The sequence below is a fragment of the Pongo pygmaeus genome, chromosome 2 (genome assembly GCF_028885625.2).
Source record: "Pongo pygmaeus isolate AG05252 chromosome 2, NHGRI_mPonPyg2-v2.0_pri, whole genome shotgun sequence".
NCBI classification, from domain to species: Eukaryota; Metazoa; Chordata; class Mammalia; order Primates; family Hominidae; genus Pongo; species Pongo pygmaeus.
Genome location: NC_085930.1, coordinates 45,767,328 through 45,790,342, shown reverse-complemented (window position 1 = coordinate 45,790,342; position 23,015 = coordinate 45,767,328). Strand labels below are relative to the sequence as shown.

General features: G+C 42.5%; 1 long non-coding RNA gene across 1 annotated transcript in view; it reads right to left on the bottom strand.

Annotated features, from left to right (window-relative positions):
• LOC134739156 (uncharacterized) overlaps positions 1 to 23,015 on the bottom strand; it is a 77,249-nt gene that overhangs the window by 46,058 nt on the left and 8,176 nt on the right. The window contains exon 2 of the long non-coding RNA XR_010125678.1: positions 1,781 to 2,004. This is a non-coding gene — a long non-coding RNA (uncharacterized LOC134739156). The remainder of the gene's footprint in view (positions 1 to 1,780; positions 2,005 to 23,015) is intronic.

The window sequence follows — 23,015 nt, the reverse complement described above, 5'->3', positions numbered from 1 at the left end:
GGAGTCAAAAAAGGTTGACTGCAAGTTAGATTAGGGAGCAGTGACTCATATGCACATTCCAGACAGGGTGCATGAGATAATTTTGAGAGGGCACAGGCAGGGCCAGCCTGAAGCAAAATTATGTACTTTCCCATGGTATTCCCTACTTCTGCTATTCTACCAACTGTTATGTACTGAATGTTTGTGTCCTTCCCCACATTCATATGTTGAAATCTTAATCCCCAATGTGATGGTATGAGAAGGTTGGGCCTTTGGGAGGTAATTAGGTCATGAGGGTGGAGCCTTTATCAATAAGATTAGTGCCCTTATAGAAAGAGACCCAAGAGCTTGCTGTCTCTTTCTGTTCTCTGCCATGTGAGGATGTCAGGAGAAGCTGTTCATCTGCAAGCCAGGAAGCAGGCCCTCCCCAGACAGTGGACCTGCTGGTACCTCGATCTTGGATTTCCCAGCTTCTAGTACTATGAGAAATAAATGTGTGTTGTTTAAGTCACCCAGTCTTTGGTAATGTGTTGCAGCAGCCTGAACTGACTAAGACACCATCTTGTTTCTGAAGTCTTATGACTCCCTACCACTTCCAGGGACCTGCCAGCTCCACTGATAATTGTGAAACACTGAATCCTTACCAAAAAAGGAATGCTTCCAGGAAAATGTCATATGGTGTGTTTGATAATTTGGGACTCAGGCTTAGATGTAAGTACTGTATGCCTATTACTTATATGGTCCAAATGACGTACATAAGTCTGCCTGCATACTTAGAATCACTTGGAAACCCCTTTAAAAATACTAATCCTTTCTTTGCTCTTCTCATCTTCATCTAAGGGATCGGGACAGTGAGGGAGGAGGCGGTGCTGTGGTGATGACTTGGCAAGAGGCAGTCTGATTGCTGAGGAAGACAGTGGGGGAAGATGCAGAGGTGGCAAGTGAGAGAGGCAGTTGGAAGGCTGGGGATTGGTTATATTCAGCAAATAAGTTAGCTCCCTGAGAAAATACATGAATAAATTGAGTACAGTCAGATCCACATTTCTTATCATCTGGCACAAGAGTTATAATCATGGAAATAGGAAAAGCTAGGGAGATCCTAAGGTGTTGGATTGAAATTGGAAGTATTGGTAGAAACTCATGAATTTTCAAATATATATAGATACAGAAATAATTATAGAAACATGTAGCAATATACACACCAAGTTCCCAGATCTTGGCTTTTAAATATCCCCTCCACAAAAAGAAGCCAAGCTCCTGGAGGAATGGCTGATTATAGGGCTAGGGCAAGGAAAGAACAAAATGAGCCTGAATTATCTTGTGACAGAAAATAAAGAAGTGCCCCAAAAATGACAGGGACATGTCAAAAGGAGAGAGAAGTTTGCATGAAGGAGCTCCCACTGGCCAAATCTGAGACAACCAAAGCATCAAAATAAATAATGAAAATACTGGATTGAAATTCAATGAATAAAATAAGAATGTATGAGCCCACATGGATATAAATGAGCGACTATACAAACAAACAAATGAAGGGGAAAGTAAAGCTCTTTCTTACAATAGAACATAGACCATTTTAAATGTTGGCAATAGACAATCTCCATCTGGCAGTCAACCTACAGTGGTTGACAAAGGTAAGAGTCATTCATGGATACTCAGCTGCTGGGTGAAGGTTTGATGAGGAATAGGATACTGGTGTGACATTGAAATATGTCCCAAGAAAGTACTAATCAAATACAAAGGAAAAATGATGACTTCACAATGGCAGACACAAATTTGGCTAAGTGACCAAGGTTAACATTACCAATAGTGGGGCCAGTTGAGAGAGTAGAGCCTCCTGACGTGAAGCACTGAGAAGAGCACAGCATCATTTCTTCAGTCTTTCTGCCAAGAATGCAAGGCTTGAGTCTGAGGAAACATCGACTGGGCCAAGTTGAGGGTCATCCTCATGAATGAAAGGTCTGTCCTCTTTAAGACTGTCAGGGATGCAGATCCAGAGCCAGAGAAAGAAGGAGGAACTGTTCCAGACTGAAGGAGAACAATGAGACAATAGGTATTCTTGGAAAAAGGAAAAACATGGTATTGGGACTATTGGAGAAACTTGAATGGGATTAGCAGATTGGAAGGTAGTGTTGGTTGATGCAGATTTTCAGATTGGAAAGGTATTATATGGTAATACAGAAGAGTGTTCTTGTTTGGGGAAAGCATACAATGGAATCTGCAGGAGTTATGGGTCATGATGTCAGAAAAAAAGACTATAATAAATTCAGTTCACTTCTCTCTTTCTCTATAAATGTACACACACATATATATGAACAAACAAAATATATATATATACTTCTGTGTAATTATTCACACATATGTGTATATGTATACACACATACATATCTTTTTCTTTCTCTCTAAAAGGTTAATAACTAGTAATTAGGGAATCTGGGTAAAGAGAGTACTCTTGCAATTTTCTGTTGGTTTAAAACTATTTCAAAAAATAAAATTAGAGGCTGGGCACGGTGGCTCACACCTGTAATCCTAGCACTTTGGAAGGCCAAGGTGGGTGGATCACCTGAGGTCAGGAGTCAGAGACCAGCCTGGCCAACATGGCGAAACCCTGTCTCTACGAAAAAAAAATAAATAAAATAAATAGAAAAAATTAGCCAAGTGAGGTGGTGCATGCCTGTAGTCCCAGCTACTTGGGAGGCTGAGGTAGGAGAATCACTTGAAACCTGGGAGGCAGAGGTTGCAGTGAGCTGAAGTCACACCACTGCACTCCAGCCTGGGTGACACAGCGAGACTCTGTCTCAAAATCAAACAAAACAAAAATCAGAAAAATTCCTGAGTCCTACTCCAGAACAACTCAAATGAATTTTTGATCTGAGTATCTGCATTTTAAAAAAATTTTGAGGTGACTTAAAGGTATGACTAGGGTTGAGGGCCACAGCTCTAAGCCATCTGCATATTTCTCAGCTTGAACCCTAACTGCCTACTTAGGACCAAGCACAAGGAATGAAGATTTCTGAGACATGATCGCTGCCTTCAAGGTCCAGACCAGAGCAGAGCCCACAGGTCATGCAGACCTTGGACTGTTCTGAAGATGGTGATTCCATGGTGGGAGGTGAGGTTAAGACAAACAGAAACTTGGGGCATTGATGTCCCCAACTGATTTGCGTGTGTCCCCCTAAAACTAGATGGGTATGGTAGTTGACTCATCTGAGGCTAGAATCAGGGGTGGAGATTGGAGAAGTCCTGGGCACTCCAGGCTGTTCCTAACTGGGATACCCTTTGGGGCTATTTGTTTGCAAAGCTTCTGATGCTAACTAGCAGTCAGTTATGGAATCAGGTGAGTCAGCTCGGGTTCTATTGCTCCAAGCAATGGAAGCAAACCCTGGCTAACTTAAATAACAGAGGAATGTATTGGCGGTATACCGGAGATCTCACATAAAGGACAAGAAGCCACAGAAATCAGGGCAGGAGCCAGAGAAGCTCAGGACATCCAGGTGGCAGGAGCCACACTGTCTGGTCATTGCTGCTGGAAAAAACATCCTCCGTTCATTTTTCTTTTGCATCCTTGCTTTGGTCTACTTAAAATGGAAAGACCTGATAAAAGGGTATAATTGGTTGTTCTTGACTCCTAGGCCAACCTCCTGGCTGTATTAGCATCTTGATTTCCAGTCCCATCAAGACTGTGTAGAATAGAGAAAGAGAATATCCCAAGAAGGGAAGGGAAGGGAGATGAAGGTTGGGCAATACCCACCCCCATTGTCTGGTAGAGTTTCTAGAATGAGTCAAAATCCATAGAACCATAGGGGAATTATCCAATAAATGAAATAGTAACCTCTAATATTCCCCCCCCAACCCTTGCTTGTTGTCATTTGGATTAAGCACACAGAAGACATCGTGGACCCATTCTACCTCCTCAGAGTTTCTGAATACCCCTCCTTGGTTGTCATATTATTGATAAATGAAAAAATATATGACCCTATACTATTCATTTTTATATGGATGGCTTAAGGATCCTTCAAGATCACAGTAGCATTCATTCGCATATGAAGTAATTATTGAGCACCTGCTATATACTAGGCCTTGTTCAGGTACCCGAGATGCATCAGTGAACAAAAGAAGTCAAATTTCCTGCTCTCGTCTTGCTTCCATGTTAGGTGGGGCTTATGTGTGTCCGTTCTATCTCACTAACCTGAAAACGAAAATTGTTCATACTGTTCCTACAGGCAAAACCTTACCACAATTCCAGGAAACCAAGAGAGGCTTTTTTTTTTTTTTTTTTTTTTTTTAGATGGAGTCTTGCTCTGTTGCCCAGGCTGGAGTGTAGTGGCATGATCTTGGCTCACTGAAACCTCTGCCTCCCGGGTTCAAGTGATTCTTCTGCCTCAGCCTCCTGATTAGCTGGGACTACAGGCATGTGCCACCACGCCTTGCTAATTTTTGTATTTTTAGTAGAGACGGAATTTCACTTATTGGCCAGGCTGGTCTTGAACTTCTGACCTCATGATCCACCTGCCTCAGCCTCCCAAAGTGCTGGGATTACAGGCGTGAGCCACCACGTCTGGCCAAGAGAGGCTCTTTTAAGACACAATCAAGTTTCCTTGGTCATCTGTATGTGCCACACTTCTCTCCTTTGGGCTGGGGCAGACACATGTGGTTTCAAAACAACCCAATGCATCTCAACCTCGGCTTTCCACTAAGCAGAGCCACCAACTCCTGTGTGTCTGAGGCAAATCCATGTCTTCCTTTTTTATTTTTTTCATTTCAGATGGAGTCTAGATCTGTCCGCCAGGCTGGAATGCAGCAGTGTGATCTCGGCTCACTGCAACCTCTGCCTCCCAGGTTCAAGCGATTCTCCTGCCTCAGCCTCCCAAGTAGCTGGGATTATAGGCACGCACCACTATGCCCAGTGAATTTTTGTATTTCAGTAGAGATGGGGTTTCACCATATTGGCCAAGCTGGTCGTGAACTCCTGACCTCAAGTGATCCACCTGCCTCAGCCTCCTAAAGTGCTGGAATTACAGGTGTGAACCACCATGCCCGGCTGCAAATCCATGTTTTGTAGGCTGAAAATCAGAGCATTACATCCTCTTTTGGAGTGTCTAAATATGTAGGCATGGAAGAGGTGAGTACAAACTCTTACAAAAGCTTGGTTGTCTTAATGACCTGAAGGTAGCTCTAAGAGGCCCTTCTGAAGGGGATTAATGTGGTATCGACTTAGTAGATGTGGAATACCTATGCCTTGGGCCAAATGCTCGTCCCTCTCTGGGCCAGGTTTGGTGGGAGCTGGGCCTTGGCCTTAAGCCTGACCTCTCTCTCCCTGCCCTGGCAATGACCACCCCCCAATCCTGGCTGAACCGGCACACCCAGCATAGGAAATGCATGTTGGTGAGGTTTGGGCAGGAGAGAGAGGTGTTTGGTGAGACACCCAGCTAAAGATTTCCTTTACCACAGAGTAGACATTGTGGTTTTGCTGGAATCACATTCAGGTTTATGTGCCTTTGGTTTCATGAAAAGTCCAGGGCCATTTGCCCAGGAGTGAAATGACTTGACCCAGCTCAGCCACAATTGATATTTTGGCTGGAGATAAGCTCCTGCAGCAAAGGGGAAACACGCTGTGGGGCCTGGGTTTTATTGTTGCTCTGACATGAATGAGCTTGTGACTGAAGGTGGCCAGTTCTACAGTCCTAGTCTCAGTTTCTTCATCTGCAAGATGGGTGGCGGTGGAACGGATGACCTCTCAAAGTCCTTCCAGCTCCAACATTCTCATTCTATGCAGGACTGTCTCCATCATTTGTGGGGCCCAGTGCAAGATGAAAATGCCTGGTGCAAAATGAGAATTTCAAGATGGAAGCAGCAGAACATTAAACCAAGCACCAGGCCCTCCTACACATGGGGTCCATACGCCTTCACAGGTAGTGTGCTTGATTCTATGCAACCCCATAGAATCTATAGCATTATAGATTATATGAATTATAGGGTATATAGGCAGCATAGAACCCCATAGCATTCTATGCTGCCTGTTTCTAATTACACTTGATGGAGCATCGTGTAATAGAGTGGACAGATATGGGTTTTCCAGTTAGAAAGACTTGGTCTTTAATCTAGGCCTTGTGTACCAGTCCAATCCTAGGTTCCTTCCCTATCTGTGCCTTGTCTCAGTTTCTTCATGTGTAAGACAGGGATAATCACATCCATCTTGCAGGAAGGTTGTGAAAAATAAAGACAGAACGCAGAATACACAGTAGGGGTTCACTAAATAGACTCATCAGTATTGCAAAGTATCACATATTCACATTAAACTGATTTCCACCTGAAACAGCATTTCACGGAGCCATGGCTTTTTAAGGCAAAGTTATGCTAGAGAGATAGCCAGATTCAAAACAGACTTTCTTTTTTCCAGAAAAAAGTCATGAGGGGCTTTTTACAGTAACTGCATCTGTGGCTCTCTGCTTTCTGGACCACACACTCTACGATTTAGGAAGTCATTCTGTTCCCAACTGAAAATTATCTCTTGGGCTTGGTCCCTTTCTTCTCTCAGTTCCCCATCCTCCCACTCTTTTTTTTCTGCTATTCAGAACTGCATATGGGTTTTGAGAAACCCATTTGCATTTCACATTCATTTCATGGCTATGATTGTTCTCATTTGCTTTGACTTCACATGTAGCCACATGTGCAGTTTTTCTCTCATCTTGTGCAGCCAGAAAAGAGGACCAGACTTCCTTGGGAGGACTCTTCCTCCTCTCATTAATGAATGATGCTATAAGCAAAAGTCAGCTTCCACCAGTAGGGAAAATATTATTCATTCTTGTGTTCATCTCTCCATTCATTCACTTGTGCTTTACCCTTTTAGCGCCTAATATGTGTTAGCCATGTTCCCAGACACTGGGAATTTAGAGATAAATTATGATCTTTATCCAATTAGAAATTCAAGAACTAGTGAGAGAGACAAATGAGAGAACATGAAATGTCAAATACAACAAGGTAAATTTTTTTAGAACGGTTGTGGAGTTGCAGGGAGACAGGATGACTCCCATGAGTTTTGTTTCCACCTGGGTGAGCCGGAGAAGGGAACATTTGAGCTGGGTGTTGAAGGACACAAAGGAATTTTCTAGAAAAAGATACCTCCATCTGAAAGGAATCCTGGGACCTCACTGCTGCTTTTCAATCCTTTAAATAATCTTGTCAATTCCCTGAGACATTTATCATGTGTGTGGAACTCCAGCTTCACAAACCCCATGGCCTTGGCTCACCATCTATGCTCTTGCTCCAGTAGAGTGGAAATGTCTAGAGGTGGGTCCTTTCACTCTCTTCATTGCCTCAGTTATGTGATTCCTCACTCCTAACCTGTTCTTTCCTTCTCTCTCAGGGGCAGATACCCTTATTCCTTCCAAAGGCAGCCCTTTCTCAGGGAGGCCAATCCCAGCACACCTGCGAGACTTTGCTTATTCAGTTTTCTCTCTTAGTGCTTCAAAATCTACTTTCTGGTTCCTTGCCCTCCTTCAACAAGCAAGGTTCAGTCTTACACAACCTGAAAACAAACAAAACTTTTTTAAACCCTGCAATTCCCTCAAGATATCCTGGTACCTATCACCTTCCTTTTACTAATACACTTGTTGAGGAAATTGGTTTCTTCACTCTCGGCTGTTACATTCTCACCGCTCCTTCAAGCCTGATCTAACAGCTTTTAGCCCCTGCTCCCCCCTGAGTCTCATCTCCCAAAAGTCAGCAGGTCTCCAATCCACAAGTCTACTGGCACATCTCCAGCCCTCATGCTCACCAACTTCTGCATCCTTTCAATTCTTGAAATGTTCACGTTATTGAAACCTCGCTCCCTCCTGGCTTTTGTAGCACTGTTCCTCAGCTACTCCCTTCCCCACCAGCCCCTCTTCCCTTCTCTTTTCATAGACCCTACCCCTCAGTCATCCCCTAATGATCCTTGGCCTCAGCTAAATGACTGGCTCCCAAAACCTGTCTCCAGGTCCTTCAGCTTCTCTGAGCCTCACTCTCACATTTCCAATTATTTCTGTGATATTTTCCTTGAGGTAGCTCACTGGCTTCTCAAATGCTGACTTTCTTTCCTTCTCCCCCAAGCCTTTATATTTTGATGAGTGATGCTGTCATCACCCCAGCACCCACTCAGGATTGGAATGATATTATTCATTCCTCACTCCTCTCTTCCCCTTGCCCCATTTCCAATTAGGCACCCAATCCCATTTCTGTTACTCCAAAATGGTCTTTGCCATCTTTGTTATTATGGTTTCACCTTGCCCTTGAACCACCATGGGTGTCTGATGGTGCATCTTCATTATTTCCCAGCCCAGATGAGTTCATCTTTCTAAAGTTTGACTCTGCTGCTGTCAAAATCCATTCTCTTTCTGAATTTACCCACATTTTTGTCCGGATATTAACTCAGTGTTTTCAAGACAATCTCTGATTTTTCTCTTCAATGTAACAAATTCTTACTCAATACTTAGTATAAGTATGTGCAAGTCACTGTATGAGGAGCTGCAGAAGTAGAAAGAGGAAGATATAGTCTTTGCCTTCAAGGAGTACAATCCAACTTTAAGAGGAGACCATTGGGGATAAGACAGAAAGTTAGGAGAGTTAGAAAAGAAGATAAAAAAGCAAGGGGTCTCTCAGAAGGAAGAAACCACAGCATGTGTGTTGCGTGTGTGTTTTTTTGTGTGTGTGAGTGGTGTGTGTGCATGGTGTGTGTGTGTCCAGTACTGTGAAAAGTAGAGGTGGTGTTTGAGGAGGATTTTGACAGGGAGAAAGGAGAGAAGAACTTTCCAGGTGAAGAAAACAATTTCCACTATGAGGTAGAGATGGGAAAATACCACGCATACTTGGAAAAATAGTAATCCAGATTTGTGGGAACATAAGGTCTAGTGAGATCTAGTCTAACCAATTAATCTACGTGATGAGAACTAAAATCCACATGTTTCTTTAGGAAATATAGTAAATGGTATAGCTTAGGACTTTGTCCTATACTTCAACAAAGCAGAGTGCTATATATATTTATTTGTTAGATCACACACACACACACACACACACACTCTCTCTCTCTCTCTCTCTCTCACAGAGACATGCATGGACAGAAAACCATGCTGGGTATATAGTTACGCAGACCTTGCTCTTGAGAAATAGCCTCTCTGGAGAAGGAGGGAAGGGTGAATAAATAATTGCAACATCATATGGTCAACACTATTAGTACAAGTAAAGATGTGTGCAGTGCCTACAGCAGCCTAGAGGAGGGAAAGGAAATGAAATTGGCATAGATTATAAGGAAAGCTATATAGGATAGCATTTGATTTAGGCCTCAGAGAATAAATATAAGTTTGTCAATGGAAAGGGGGAAAGCAGGGTGTTTTAGGTCAAGGGAACAGGAATGAAAGGTGTGTGTGGTGTGGTAGGGGAGTGTGGGTAGAGCTTGAGAAAATGTGTTCATAGCAGGGAAAGTTGTCTTGTGGGCCAGAGCAGTGGTCCTCAGTGCTGGTGATTTTGCCCCCCAGTGGTTCTTCATGGGGGCGGTTTTGCCCCCCAGGGTACATTTGACAATGCCTACGGACATTTTTAAATTGTCATACTCTTGCACGGGGAGGGTATGTTCTACTGGTATCCAGTGGATAGAGGCCAGAGATGCCACTAAATATCCTACAATGCACAGGGTAGTTCCTACAACAAAGAATTCTCCCCTTCAAAACGTCAATAGTGACAAGGTTCAGAAACCTTTGGCTAGAATGTAGTAGTCCTAGAAAGAAGCAGAAGGAAATTAGATTGGAAAGATAGATTGGTGTTAATTTGTAAAATGCCTTAAATGCCATATAATATACTGAAGATTTCCAGAAAAGGTAAACATTTTATTTTCATTGATCTAATTAGTCTCATTCAATTCAACAATATTCGTTTATAGTATAATTCAATAAAAAGTGATAATGCTTATAAGTGACAAAAGAGAATTTTCTTTACAAAATTCTATAATTTTAAGCTTTGAGGTCATTTGAACAGAGACTTTCTAATGGAAAAGCATCTATTTGAATCCTTTCCCTGGTTAGTAGCTGGATTCCTCTGCCTCCGGCCACTCCTCCTGCCTCCGCTCAAGGTATCAGGGTTATTCATTGAACCTTCTGGCTAAGTTGGCCCATAAAGCACAGGGCTGCTCAGGCGGACCTGGTGTCTTTAAGACTGTAACTAGGAACAAATCACTTGTTTAGAGTCACAACCAGGTGTGGGTTCTCAGGAAAGACTGGCTGTGGTCCAGGATTAATACAAGATGTTTTGAACAGAAGTCTGGGGATCACTTTTTCTAAGCCTTATTTGTGTTGGAAAAGTTGAGTTCATATCATCATCACTTAATTGAGTCCTTTTTTCCCATACTCTTCCATTAGGAACCCCTGCGTCACCCCCTGTGTGGGGTATTAGACCCACTTTATAATGAAGAGGTTGATAATTGGCAGGAAGTTACTTAGGAAATACAAAGCCATCTAAGCCTATTTTCAACCTTCTAAACAAAGGTATCCGCCCAGAAATAATTTCCCAATGTGAAGGGGAGGAAGAAGATTATAGGGCACACCCTTCATTCAGATTAAAGAAGGCTGCTTACTAAAGTTTGTATACTAGTGGTTCTCAAATCCTTAAGCTCAGGGAACATTTTCAAAATACTGGGATTTTTGATGGCACACTTAATAGGATTAAATGGAATCCACTGTGATTATCATACTACAATGGCATTCATACATTAAAGTTAAAAGGATACAACCTACGTGCCCAGAGAGAAAGAGAGGTCACAATTGAAAAAGTCAGACCATCCTCCCACCTTTCCACTCAGAAGGTGTATGCCCCATGGTAGGATTGCCAGGTAAAATACAGGAGGCCAAGTTCATTTTGAATTTCAGATACATAATGAATATTTTTGAGTATAAGTTTGTCCCATGCTAAACTCATTTATCTGAAATTCAAATGTAACTGAATACCTTGTATTTTTATTTGCTAAATCCAGCAACCCTATTCCCGAGAAAGCGTGAGATGGGAGTCTTCCATTCATTCTGCCAGTATCTGTGCCCACACACTTCTCCTGGGTGAGCTTCTTGCTCCTTTAGATATGATTGTTGTTAACAATGCATACAACATGGCCCCTAAATCCAAGCCAACTACTTCAGCTAGTGTCGACCTAAAGAAATCACGATCTGTGTTAATGCTGGAGGGACTTACTAAGAGACGGTATGTTTGTCTCTGATATGGTACATTCCCTAAGTATTTTCGTTATTTGGCAAACATTAATTGAGCATCAGAAATGTTCCGGGCACTTAGGATGGAACAAGAAACTAAATATTGCTGTTCTCATGGTGCCTACATACTCGTGGGAGGAGACTGTTCGATGCTCATTTTTATCCCAGAGTTGACCTGAGTTAGATGTGAGTTCATGTACCAGCTGCAACACACTTTAGTACCTTCTTATTTGAATACCTCTGCTTTCTGACCTGATTATGTTTTCTCGCATATTCCTGAGGCAAAGTTTTTTCTATGCCAGCATCTCCCACAGTAGACCTTATGAAGATAGACAGCAATAAATACTGGTGTAAAAGATAAAGCTTTTAGGAACATGACTCTCTTAACTGAAAACTTTTTGTTTCTTGGCATGTGTGCATGTGCTTATGTGTGTTTGTGAGTATACAGATAATGCACAAATAATGGGTTTCCTGGAAATGTTGGTTGTACAGAGACTATCTTTCTTGACCATTTTTGTCCCCAAAGTAAGCACTTGAAAGAATTCAGTAACAACTTCTTGAGCAGAAAAGATGGCCTCTGCTCAGAGTTTGGTGCAGCAGCAGACACTGAAATGTGGCTTGGCTCTGTCTCTTGGCATAGTTCTAAGGTGTTATGTTCCACGAGAGGCCTTGGAGGGAGGAGGCACTGGTACCTTTTCAGAATCTCGTCAAATCAGGCACAGACTTGCTGGCAGCCACAGCAGATGGATCTTACTGATCTTTGCCCAACTCTCAGGAGGTAACTGGCAAGACAGAAGAAAGCAAAACAAGCAACCAAATCCGAGGCCTTATAAATTTGACTTGGAAATTTTGTCTCAAGTCTGTCAAAGAGTAGAAATAATGATTTCATTTTCACCAAGTCCCATTCTTGGGCATTTAGTATTTAACGCAGATAAAACACATTCGAGTACCTATCAACTTTTTTTCTTTCTTTTTCTTTTTTTTTTTTTTTAGTCTAGCTGTTCTCAGCGTCAGGTGACTCTGCTCCTTGAAAGTACATTTAAGTGATGCCATTCCTGTCCAAAACCATCACTGACTCCTTCTTCAGGGGCAAGCCTTGAAATCATGTGCATTTGCCTGTGAGACGTTTCTCCGATTATCTGAAAATCTTCTGCCCGGGATAAGGCGATTTGTCTCCATTCTGTCTGAGGTTGTGGATCTTGGTTTGCAGAGGAGGGCTGCAACATAGTAGGTTCCTCCACGTGGCTTCTCACTGAAGCCAGAATGACTCATTTAGAGAGTAATCTTGGTGCTGCCTCTTTCTGCCCTCTGGTGGAGAGAACGGGTATTGAACAAGCCATAACGACTGATCTCTGAGGCAAATGCTGTAAAGTGTCAGCGCAAAGGTCCACGGGGAATAATTACACTTCAAGCTATTATCTAAATGAACGGAGTTCATCTAAATGAATGGAGTTGGAACGGTTGCTCTATGAGAATATGATTTCTCAGCAACAGAAGCTTTAATTCCATCCCCTTTTTATTTCTGTTTGCTGAGAACTGGTTTCTCATTTCTCCACACTTGCTCTTCCTTTTCGTGAACAATCATATTGTGTATTTTGAGATAATTATAAAATTCTTGTACGCTCATTTTAAAACATTTCCAGAAAGTGAAAGTCAGCATGTGACCCAGGAAAATTCTAATTCTTAATACACTCGAGATTGTAAACTAGGGTTTAGACCTATGTATTCAGATCAAATTCCACACCAAAATTCATTTCAGAAGTTTAAATAAAACGTATTAGTCTTATACCTTCTGAGTCCCTTGATTCAAATGAGAGGCTGTTTTCTTAAGACTTTTGCATACAAGTTACATTTCAAGAGAATATGCTTATTTTTTAAGCCCTAAACATGAGAAAATTCTCAAAAAGTATATCCAGGTAGAAGCATGCAATTTTAATTAAAATCTACTACTACTCTTTTTAGAATCAAGGAAAAATTTTGGAGACTAGAGTATGAGATATTAACACATTATGCATCAGTGTATGACTGACCTTTCAAATGTATTCCAGTGCCCTCTAGAGCTGTTGTGCTTTTTGAATTAAGAAATTCTTCTTTTTTAAAAAAATTTTATTTTTTGAGATAGAATTTCGCTCTTTTTGCCCAGGCTGGAATGCAATGGCATGATCTCGGCTCACCACAACCTCTGCCTGCCAGGTCCAAGTGATTCTCCTGCCTCAGCCTCCAGAGTAGCTGGAATTACAGGCATGCGCCATCACGCCCGGCTAAATTTTTTTTGTATTTTCAGTAGAGATGGGGTTTCTCCACGTTGGTCAGGCTGGTCTCGAACTCCCGACCTCAGGTGATCTGCCTGCCTCGGCCTCCCAAAGTGCTGGGATTACAGGCGTGAGCCACCGCGCTCTGTCTGAATTAAGAAATTCTTAATGCCAGGTTAGTGATTGGTTCCTATAGGAAGGATTTTTTATTCATGAGTTAATTCGTTTGGTTTTTATTCGACAGGTATTCCCTGAGGACCCACATGCCAGTGCTATGGAAGATGAATTCATCACCTGCATGAAGGTGCTTACGGAGCTGAGAGTAAATGTCCTGAGAACAAGGCAGACCATGGGCAGCTCACAAAAGAGGTAGAGGTAAAACGAGATCAGAATTCAGAGATGAGGGCTGGGTGTGGTGGCTCATGCCTGTAATCCTAGCACTTTGGGAGGCCAAGGTGGGTGGATTACTTGAGGTCAGGAGTTCGAGACCAGCCTGGCCAACAGGATAAAACCCCGTCTCTGCTAAAAATACAAAAATTAGCTGGGCATGGTGACACGTACCTGTAATCCCAGCTACTCAGTAAGCTGAGGCAGGAGAATCTCTTGAACCTAGGAGGCTGAGGTTGCAGTAAGCCAAGATCGCACCACTGCACTCCAGCCTGGGCCACAGAGTGAGACTCGTCTCAAAAAAAAAAAGAAAAAAAAGAATTCAGAGATGAAAGAGATTACTTCCAGTTCCAGTTTTGGGAGCAGGTGAAACAAGGGACTTTTCTGAACTAGAAATTAAAGTGTGAACAAGATTTGGATGTACATGGCAGAAATTTGGAAATTTCTTCCTTAGGTATAACTTTTCTTGGCAAAATAAGCTACACACAGCTCCTAAATGCCATGTAAATGACTTTCTGTCTTTCAGATGTCTTTTGAAATGTGAGAGTTCATGACATTTCAGATACTGTCAATTCTTGATTGACCTCTGCCCTTTACACATGAGATTTCTGCTCTCTTCCTCAAAATACTCTTCTCTCACCAAGCCAAAAACAGTAAAACAAGAGAGGAGGAATAACTGTTTTATTGGCTCTCCCTGTCACTATATTCTCCTTAAGTCACCAATGCTACTCATTTGATATCATACTCCATTCGGGCTGCTACAACAAAAATACCATAAACTGGGTGGCTCATAAGCAACAAATATTTATTTCTTACAGTTCTGGAGGCTGGGAAGTCCAAGATCAAGCTGCCCACAGATTTGGTATCTGGGGAGGGTTCATTTCCTGCTTCATAGTTGGTGCCTTCTCACTGTGTCCTCACAAGGTGAAAGGGGCTAATGAGCTACCTTAGGTCTATCTTACAACGGCACCAATTCCATTCATGAGAGCTCTTACCTCCCCAAAGGCCCACCTCCTAATATCATCACCTTGGAGGTTAGGATTTCAACATAAGGATTTTGGAGGATATAATATTCAGACCACAGCATTTGATGAATTTCTTTTTTTTTTTGAGATGGAGTCTCACTCTTGCCCAGGCTGGAGTGCAGTGTTGTGATCTCAGCTTACTGCAACTTCTGCCTCCCGGGTTCAAGCAATTCTCTTGCCTCAGCCTCTGAGTAGCTGGGATTACAGGCACGTGACACCATACCCAGCTAATTTTTGTGTTTTTAGTAGAGATGGGAGTTTCACCATGTTGTCCAGGCTGGTCTTGAACTCCTGACCTCAGGTGATCTGCCCACCTCTGCCTCCCAAAGTGCTGGGATTACAGGTGTGAGCCACCACATCTGGCTTGATGAATATTTATTGTGTACCTATTATATGCCAGATATACTGCTAGGTACTAAAAGTCAACAGTTAGCAAGCATACATGGTCCTTTTTCTTAAAAAGCTTTTACTGGCTGTAGACAGCCAATTAAGCAATAGAATACAACCCTTAATGTATAATAAGAAAAGCAGTACACCACAAATATCGACCTAGCCTTTGGTGTAAGGCCATCTGGGTTGAAATCTGGGCTCTGTTGAATACTTGCCATGTGACCTTGGGCTACTTAACCTCTTTATACTCAGTTTTTGATATAAATATATTCCTAGTTCACCTAATGGTCCCAGCAGGTGTTCCTGGTATGCAATGGCTTTCCTCCAGGCCATAATTCCTTCTTGTGATTTTGCCATCCCGTAGGGCTTCATCCTCACAGCTGAAGGGGAAATAGAGAGTGTGAAAGAGGGACAGATGTTTTTTAAAACGCACTGGTCTGCAAATGGCATCCATTGGCTAGAACTCAGTCATTTGGCCAACGGTAATTCAAGAAAGGCTAGAAAAAGTAGCTCAGCTGTGCACTCAGGAATAAGAGGAGAACATGGATCTTGCTGAACACCTAGAAGTATCTGACACAACCTTTGTAAGCCACGTTAAGTAGTTCAGATTTATCATGGAATTAATAAGCCAGTGAAAGCAAAGGAGTAAAATCATCATATTTTTCATTTTTGGAAAATCATTCTATCAGCAGTGAAAAGAATTGCTTGGGTGATTGATTTGATAACTGAGTGGGTAGTAATGTTATTCAGTGAGATACACAAAGAGGTGTGAGTTTTCAGGGAGGAGAGTGGGAGGTGAGTTCAACTGAAGACACATTGAATATGAGGTGCTTCAAGATCATCAGATATACAGAGATGTGCTCTAGTTACGTACCCTGAAGTCTAAAGTTCAGGAAAGAAATCTGAACTAGAGGTATACCTTTCTGAATTTTCAACTTACAGATAGAGCTTTGGGGGTTTGTAAAAAAAAAAACAATATAAAGGAAAGGACAGAAGAGGAGGAACCAGCAAAAGAAACTGAGCAGGAGCATCCTGTAGAGGGAAAAGTGGCCGAATATGCTGCCACACGTGCCACAGCAAGAGATTATTTCAAGGAGGCAGTGGTCAACAATATCAAGCAAGACACTGACTTTTATAAAAAGGAGGTTGTGGGTGAATGTTCTGGTTATTCTGTGTATCCACCATTCTCCCCTCTTCCCTGTGTCCCTGAAGGCTGAGCTCTGTAGACTTTATCACTTAGGCTCCCTTGCCCTCTAGCTTTCAGCTGGGTTTGGCCAATGGAAAGCAATGACAGATGAGATGACTGAAACAGAGAGAGCAGAATATTTTTCCCCAGTTCCATCCAGCTTTAGTGTCTTCTCTTAGGCAGGAAGTCCACCACTCCTTGACATCAATTCCTACCAGGTGTCCTCTTCTCCCTGGTTCTCACTCTTACTGTTCTATTTCCTCCTCTTGTCTCTTTGGCCCTAGGAATGATAATGGCCTCCTACTGTCACTGCTCTTGGAGTGCCTCATGATTTCATTTTTGATGCCTTCATCCTGCCTATATCTCTGTAAGCAGCTTCTTCCCTTGAACCATGTGGGATGAATTCTGCTTTTTGCTGGTATGCTGACTGATCTTGTAATATTAGTATTTAGGAACTAAATTGCAATTGGTAGAAGGGTGAGTATTTGGTGAAGTAGGAGTTAGGCTTTCAAGGAGTTTGGCTGTGGAATTCATCATCTCTCTCTACTTTCCTGATAGGAGAAAGGAAGGAGGAAAGGAAGGAGGAAAGGAAGGAAAGGGAGCTAGGACAAGTGGAGAAACCTTGAGTGGAAACAGTTTGTTTTTTCCAAGATGGAAGAGACCTGTTAATGTTTAAGTACTCATAGGAAAGACCCAATAGAAAGAATTTATTGTTGATGTAAGAAAGTAGGGGACTTATTAATTGCTTGAAGCTTATGAGAAGGCAGAAGGATTTGGGACACAGGATGCAAATGGGAAGATTTGACTTGGGTGAGGGGAGGGTCACCTTATCTGTTGTAAGTGAAAGAATGGAAGACAGGATGAGTGGGAGACAAGTAAGTTTGTAGGGTTGGTGTCAGAAAGTTGAGAGAGTTCTTATCTAAGGGTTCTGCTTTTTCTGGAATCCCAGAACATTCAGAGAGTAGAATTATTATAGAGTTGGGCATTTGCCTGGCAAACCTCATGGAAGTACAATGGGGTGAGGGAATTGAGAACGCTGGCAAGAAATGGACTGGGGACAAATAAAGATGAAGGTGGGGGTACGATGAGAGAGAAGAGGGTGCTGGGGACTGGTGATTCAGTGCAGTTTAAGATCAGATTTATAGGGAGTAACTTGAGTAAGAAAGTTGGAAAATAGGAAACTATTGTCAGAAACGGAAATGCCTGAATTCATGATTTCAGAGAAGGAACAACTCTGGTTGATAGTAAGATTTGGGATATGGCTGGAGACTGCATGCCTGCAGTGAGGTTGATATGAAGGTTACTGGAGATGAGGACACTAAAGGAAGTGGGATGATGGAGGACTTGGGATGGAGAGGAACCAAAGTCTCTAAGATGGCTGCTTCCATGAGGGGAAAAGTACATGAGGAAAACATTTCTTCCCCATCCTAGGGGTCCCTGGCATCTTCCTAGTCATCCTGATGTAACATCCCATCACCTGTCTCCTTCAGGACCATGCCTGGTGGGAGCCCCTGCCCCAGGCCTGGAAGCAGCTCCCTTCCGCCTCTGTGCTTCCACCATGGCAAGGCTCATTGCTGAGGAAGTCCCAGCTCCCACTTTCCACATGGTGAGGAAACTGGTTCTAGTCAAGACAAGATCTGGATGACTGAAGTGAAAACACGGTGGAAAGAGGGACCAAAATGACCTTCCCCAAGCAAGGAAGGAGACCAAACCTCTAAAAACATTCCAGCTGACATCGTCTTTGTTTTAAAGGACATGCCACATAGTATTTTTAAGAGAAATGGCTCTGATGTCATCTGTCCTGCCAGGATCAGCATTTGGGAGGTTCTGTGTGGCTGCATGGTGAACATCCTACTCTGGACGGAAAGACCATACCCATTGTTTTCAAGGAAGTCATCAGGCCTGGCATGCAGTGAAAAGCCCCTGGAGAGGACCTCCCTCTCCCCAAAGTGCCCAATAAATGTGGGGACTTCATTATTGAGTTTGAAGTGATCTTCCCCTAATGGATTCCCCAGATGTCAAGAACTGTACTTGAGCAGGTTCTTCCAATATAGCTACCTGCATTCCCCAAGGACTAACCAGGAAGCTTTCCAGAGCTCAAGGATTTCCAGACCGTTCTCCAGTTGTGGACCATGAGAGGACAGGTGGGCCCGGGGAAGGCTTTCAGACTGCCGAATGTTTTCCATGGACTATATTACAATCTTTCAAAGTCGTGCACTAGAGGGGGAACAAAAAAAGTTCCCACTTTGGCTGCCAGGTCTTGTTGGGGTGGAGGGTGACACAAGATGAGGAAAGATATGCTCCTGCTATCTTGCCCTTGACCATGGAAAGCACTTTTCTGTAGTAATCCTGGGATCCAGAGTTGGTCTGTATGGAATGACTGGTAGGAATATCGTGTCTGGTTGCAGTAGAGTGGCTTTCGTGGGCTGGCCCTGGATCCTTATCATCATCCTTTACGTTAATTTTGTCGGAGAATGCATTCAGCTTCAAACAATGGACTTAGAAATGGCTTTTGTAAATTAGGGATTGTGTTAAATTGCACGCTGGCCTCTGAATACCTCAGAAAATAGATTGCTATCAACAGGTGTTTTTTCTCTATGTTTCTACGAGGTTCTAGGAGTTGAGATAGGAGATGGATTGTCAACAATGATCCTTGCTAAATGAGCACTTTTTGTTTATAATTGAGATATTTTAACATTTAAAAAATATGTCACCTTATAGAGGTAATTTGTGTTCACTGAACAATTCAGAAAATTAAAAGAATAGAAGATAAAACTCTTCTGTATGCCCACTAACTGGAAATAACTATTATTAATATCTTAGCATCATTTTTTACTCTGGGTACACATCCCCATTTGCCCCTTTCCCAACTTGGAGTCATCATGTATAACCAGTTTTATTATCTCCTTTATTCATTTAATAAAATGTGAGCACTGTGGAGTCCTGTTAAGATGAGTAAGCAACAATGGAGAAAGGGTCCCATGTCGGGGAGAAAAATTGTTCTGAGACAGCTAACCACAAACAACTGCTGGTACAACTACCTCGCTCTGCACGTAGCCCCAGCAGTATGACCTTGTTTTACACATATCCCTTCCAGCACAACCCTATAAAACTTTCCTCCAGCCCCTGCCTCTTTGCAGACAGCCCCTTCTCTGCTGTGCTGCCCATTGCACCCTTGCAATGTATCTTCATACTTTCTCTAATAAACCTGCCTTCCTTTACGTATAACTGTCTTGGTAAATTCCTTTACCACCTGCAATGCCAGCCCCAGCCAGTCAGACCTGCAACAAGCACTTCTCTGGGCCATTAAAAATTTCTTTTTTAAAAAATGATTGTAGCAAAGTCTTCTAGTTGTTCACTGTTTTTTTTCTTTCTTCCTTTTTTCTTTTTCTTTTTTTTTTTTTTTTTTTTTTTTTTTGAGACTCAGTCTTGCTCTGTCACCCGGGCTGGAGTGCAATGGTGCAATCTTGGCTCACTGCAACCTCTGCCTCCTGGGCTCAAGTGATTCTCGTGCCTCAGCCTCCCAAATAGCTAGGATTACAGGCATGCACCGCCATGCTTGGCTAATGTTTGTATTTTTAGTAGAGATGGGGTTTCACCATGCTGGCCAGGCTGGTCTTGAATTCCTGGCCCCAAGTGATCCGCCCGTCTTAGCTTCCCAAAGTGCTGGGATTACAGGCGTAAGCCGCCATGCCTGACCTATTTCCTTCTTCCTGGATATGCAACTAGACTATGTTTCCTGGCCTCCCTTGCAGTTAGGTGTAGCCAAAGGAACGTGAGTGAATATAATGAGTGTATTCCTGGGCCAAAGCTTGTAAGAGGTAGGTGTGTCCTACCTCCATCTTATCTGTTCCTCCTTCTTATAGCTGGATGCAGATGATGACAAGGCCCTAGGGGATTTCAAAGTCACAGGATGGGAACCTAAAATTTGAATAATCATGTGTTGAACAAGATGGGGAAAACAGGTGAGAATAAACATCTAATGTGTTTGATCCATTACATATTTTGGATCTGTTCATTATTGCCATTTTGCTTACCCTGTTTTTCATTCTATGGGCATAGCATAATTTCTAAGAGGAAATGTTTTTGTTTTTTTTTTGTTTTTTGAGACAGAGTTTCACACTGTTGCCCAGGTTCGAGTGCAATGGTGCAATCTCTGCTCACTGCAACCTCTACCTCCTGGGTTCAAGCAATTGTCCTGCCTCAGCCTCCTGAGTAGGTGGGATTACCGGCGCCTGCCACCATGCCCAGGTAATTTTTTGTATTTTTAGTAGAGACAGGGTTTCACTATGTTGGCCAGGCTGGTCTTGAACTCCTGAGCTCGTGATCCGCCCGCCTCAGCCTCCCAAAGTGCTGGGATTACAGGCGTGAGCCACCATGCCCGGCCAGGAAATGTTTCTTATTAAACTGTAGTAGGTTCTTATAAATGGCCCCCAATGAGTAAATCACATCTCCTGTGTCCTTGTCTCTTTGTAATATTCTTAACAGCTTTCCCCAACAAGAGCAGGGGGTCTATTTCCTCATTCCTGGAGCCTAGGCTGCCCTTATGACTTTTTTGGCCAGAAGAATGTGATGAAAGTAGCATTTGAGGACTTCTGAGCCCAGATCCTAAGGGGCCTTGCAGCATCTGCTTTTGTTCAGGGTGGACCCCAGCCACTATGTAAAGAAGCCCAGATTATCCTATTTGTAGAGAGAGTCTGTGTGGAGAGATAGGTCCTAGAGGTTGAGATAATATGTGGAGAGAGAAGCCACATGGAGGAGAACTCAAGCCCTACACACATGTGTGAGTCCAGGTAAAGCCACGAGAATAAAGATCCAGGCACCCTCAGCCATTTGAGCCATCCCAGGAGGGATGCCAGACTCATAAGTGAAGCCATCTGGGAGTCTCCCAATCCAGTCAAGCCACCCAGCCAACACCATGTGGAGGAGGGACAAGCCACCCCTGCCCACATTCCTGACCCGCAGTACTGTAAGCATTAACATAGTTATTTTAAGTCACTAAGTTATTGATTGTTAGCCAGCAACAGATAACTGAAACATGGATATTGTAGGAGAGAAAAGGCAATATCTTTTCCTCACCCATTGCAAGGTTCATGACTGACACCCCGGAACAAAAGATAGATTAACAAAGGAAACATATAAAATTTAGATTTAACCAAAGTTTTACATGACATGGAACCCTTCAAAAATGATGACCCAAAGACCCAGGGAAAACTGTGTATTTTTATGGTAAGTCCGATAAAAGAAGTGGATAGTTGTAGAGAAACATGACTAGACAAAGGAGAGTATGACCTAATGGTAATAAACAGGGATTGTGGGGGAGAACTTAGCAAGGCCTGTTTGTTCAGATTCTTCTTTATGTCTTCTTTTATTTCCTCTAGATATAGAGCAGGACACCTGTATTGTGGTGTCTTATGGCCTACTTTCAGGGGAGGTAGGTTAGATAATTCTTTTATGGCTGGCTCTCTTGCAGAACGGTGGGAGAAGATGAGAGAATGACCTTGCTTCTGTGGTTTTCTCAATTTCTAGGGTCTCACACTTTGAACCCCAACAGTATTTATATGTGTTCACATTTTTGTTACTGTAAATGACAGTGATGAACATCCTTGTCCTGAATTTCCTGTCCATCAAGAGACTCTATATTGTTGAACTTGTCTAAATCTGGAAACTAAGTAAGAAGTCATGTCTCTCCAGTTTGGTGCTCAAATCAAGTTCCTGGTTCTTTTTATATAGATGAAGTAATATTTTCATAGGCTGTGATCTATTTAATTCCTACAGACACTGTGATCAATTAGCCTCCACTAAAGTTCCTTGCTAGTCAAAACAATCTGGTTACCATTTTGTTCCTATTGTCCATTATAGTAAATGCATCAACCTGTCTCTTGTAATTAATCATTGCCAATTGGCCTTTATCATTCTGGGATCCCATTGAAATCAAGGGGCCAATTTCAGTGATGGTATCTTCTATCATCACTCCGACCTACAGAAGACAGCCATTGCAGAACTTTGTAAAGAAACTGATAGCACCTCATTAATGTATTTCTCAAGGCCTTAGTGGAGGGTGTGACCTCTGAGCTCTCTCAGAAGACACAGTTGGGGTGGGGTGGATGTTCAGACCACAGTTTATATATCCATTCCAACATTCCAATTTTCCTAAGTCTTTGGATCCCTCCTTTTACTTTAATCCAGGGAAATTCTGGCATCTTAACCTCGTTGAATGTAGGTTATAGCTGGATTCAAGTTTCAATCATCAAAGAAAACTGTTAAATACACTTCTCGCTGCAAGACTCTCTAGAAACTGATATGATGACTCATATTGATACATTTGGTTTAGTTCAGTGCTTGATATTCCATCCTCTATGGTCTAATAACCTTAAAATCCAACACTACTTCAGTTTCTGTCACTAAAAATTAGCAACATTTTGCAACTATTTTGAAATCTAAACTATTTCTTTCCATATTAGACTTTGTACTTGTCCCCCTGGAGCAAACTGAGATTTGATTTTAGTTATAGCTCTAGAAGTGATGAGAAGTGGTTTGGTGGGTCTTGAGGTTATTATAGGGTCTTCAT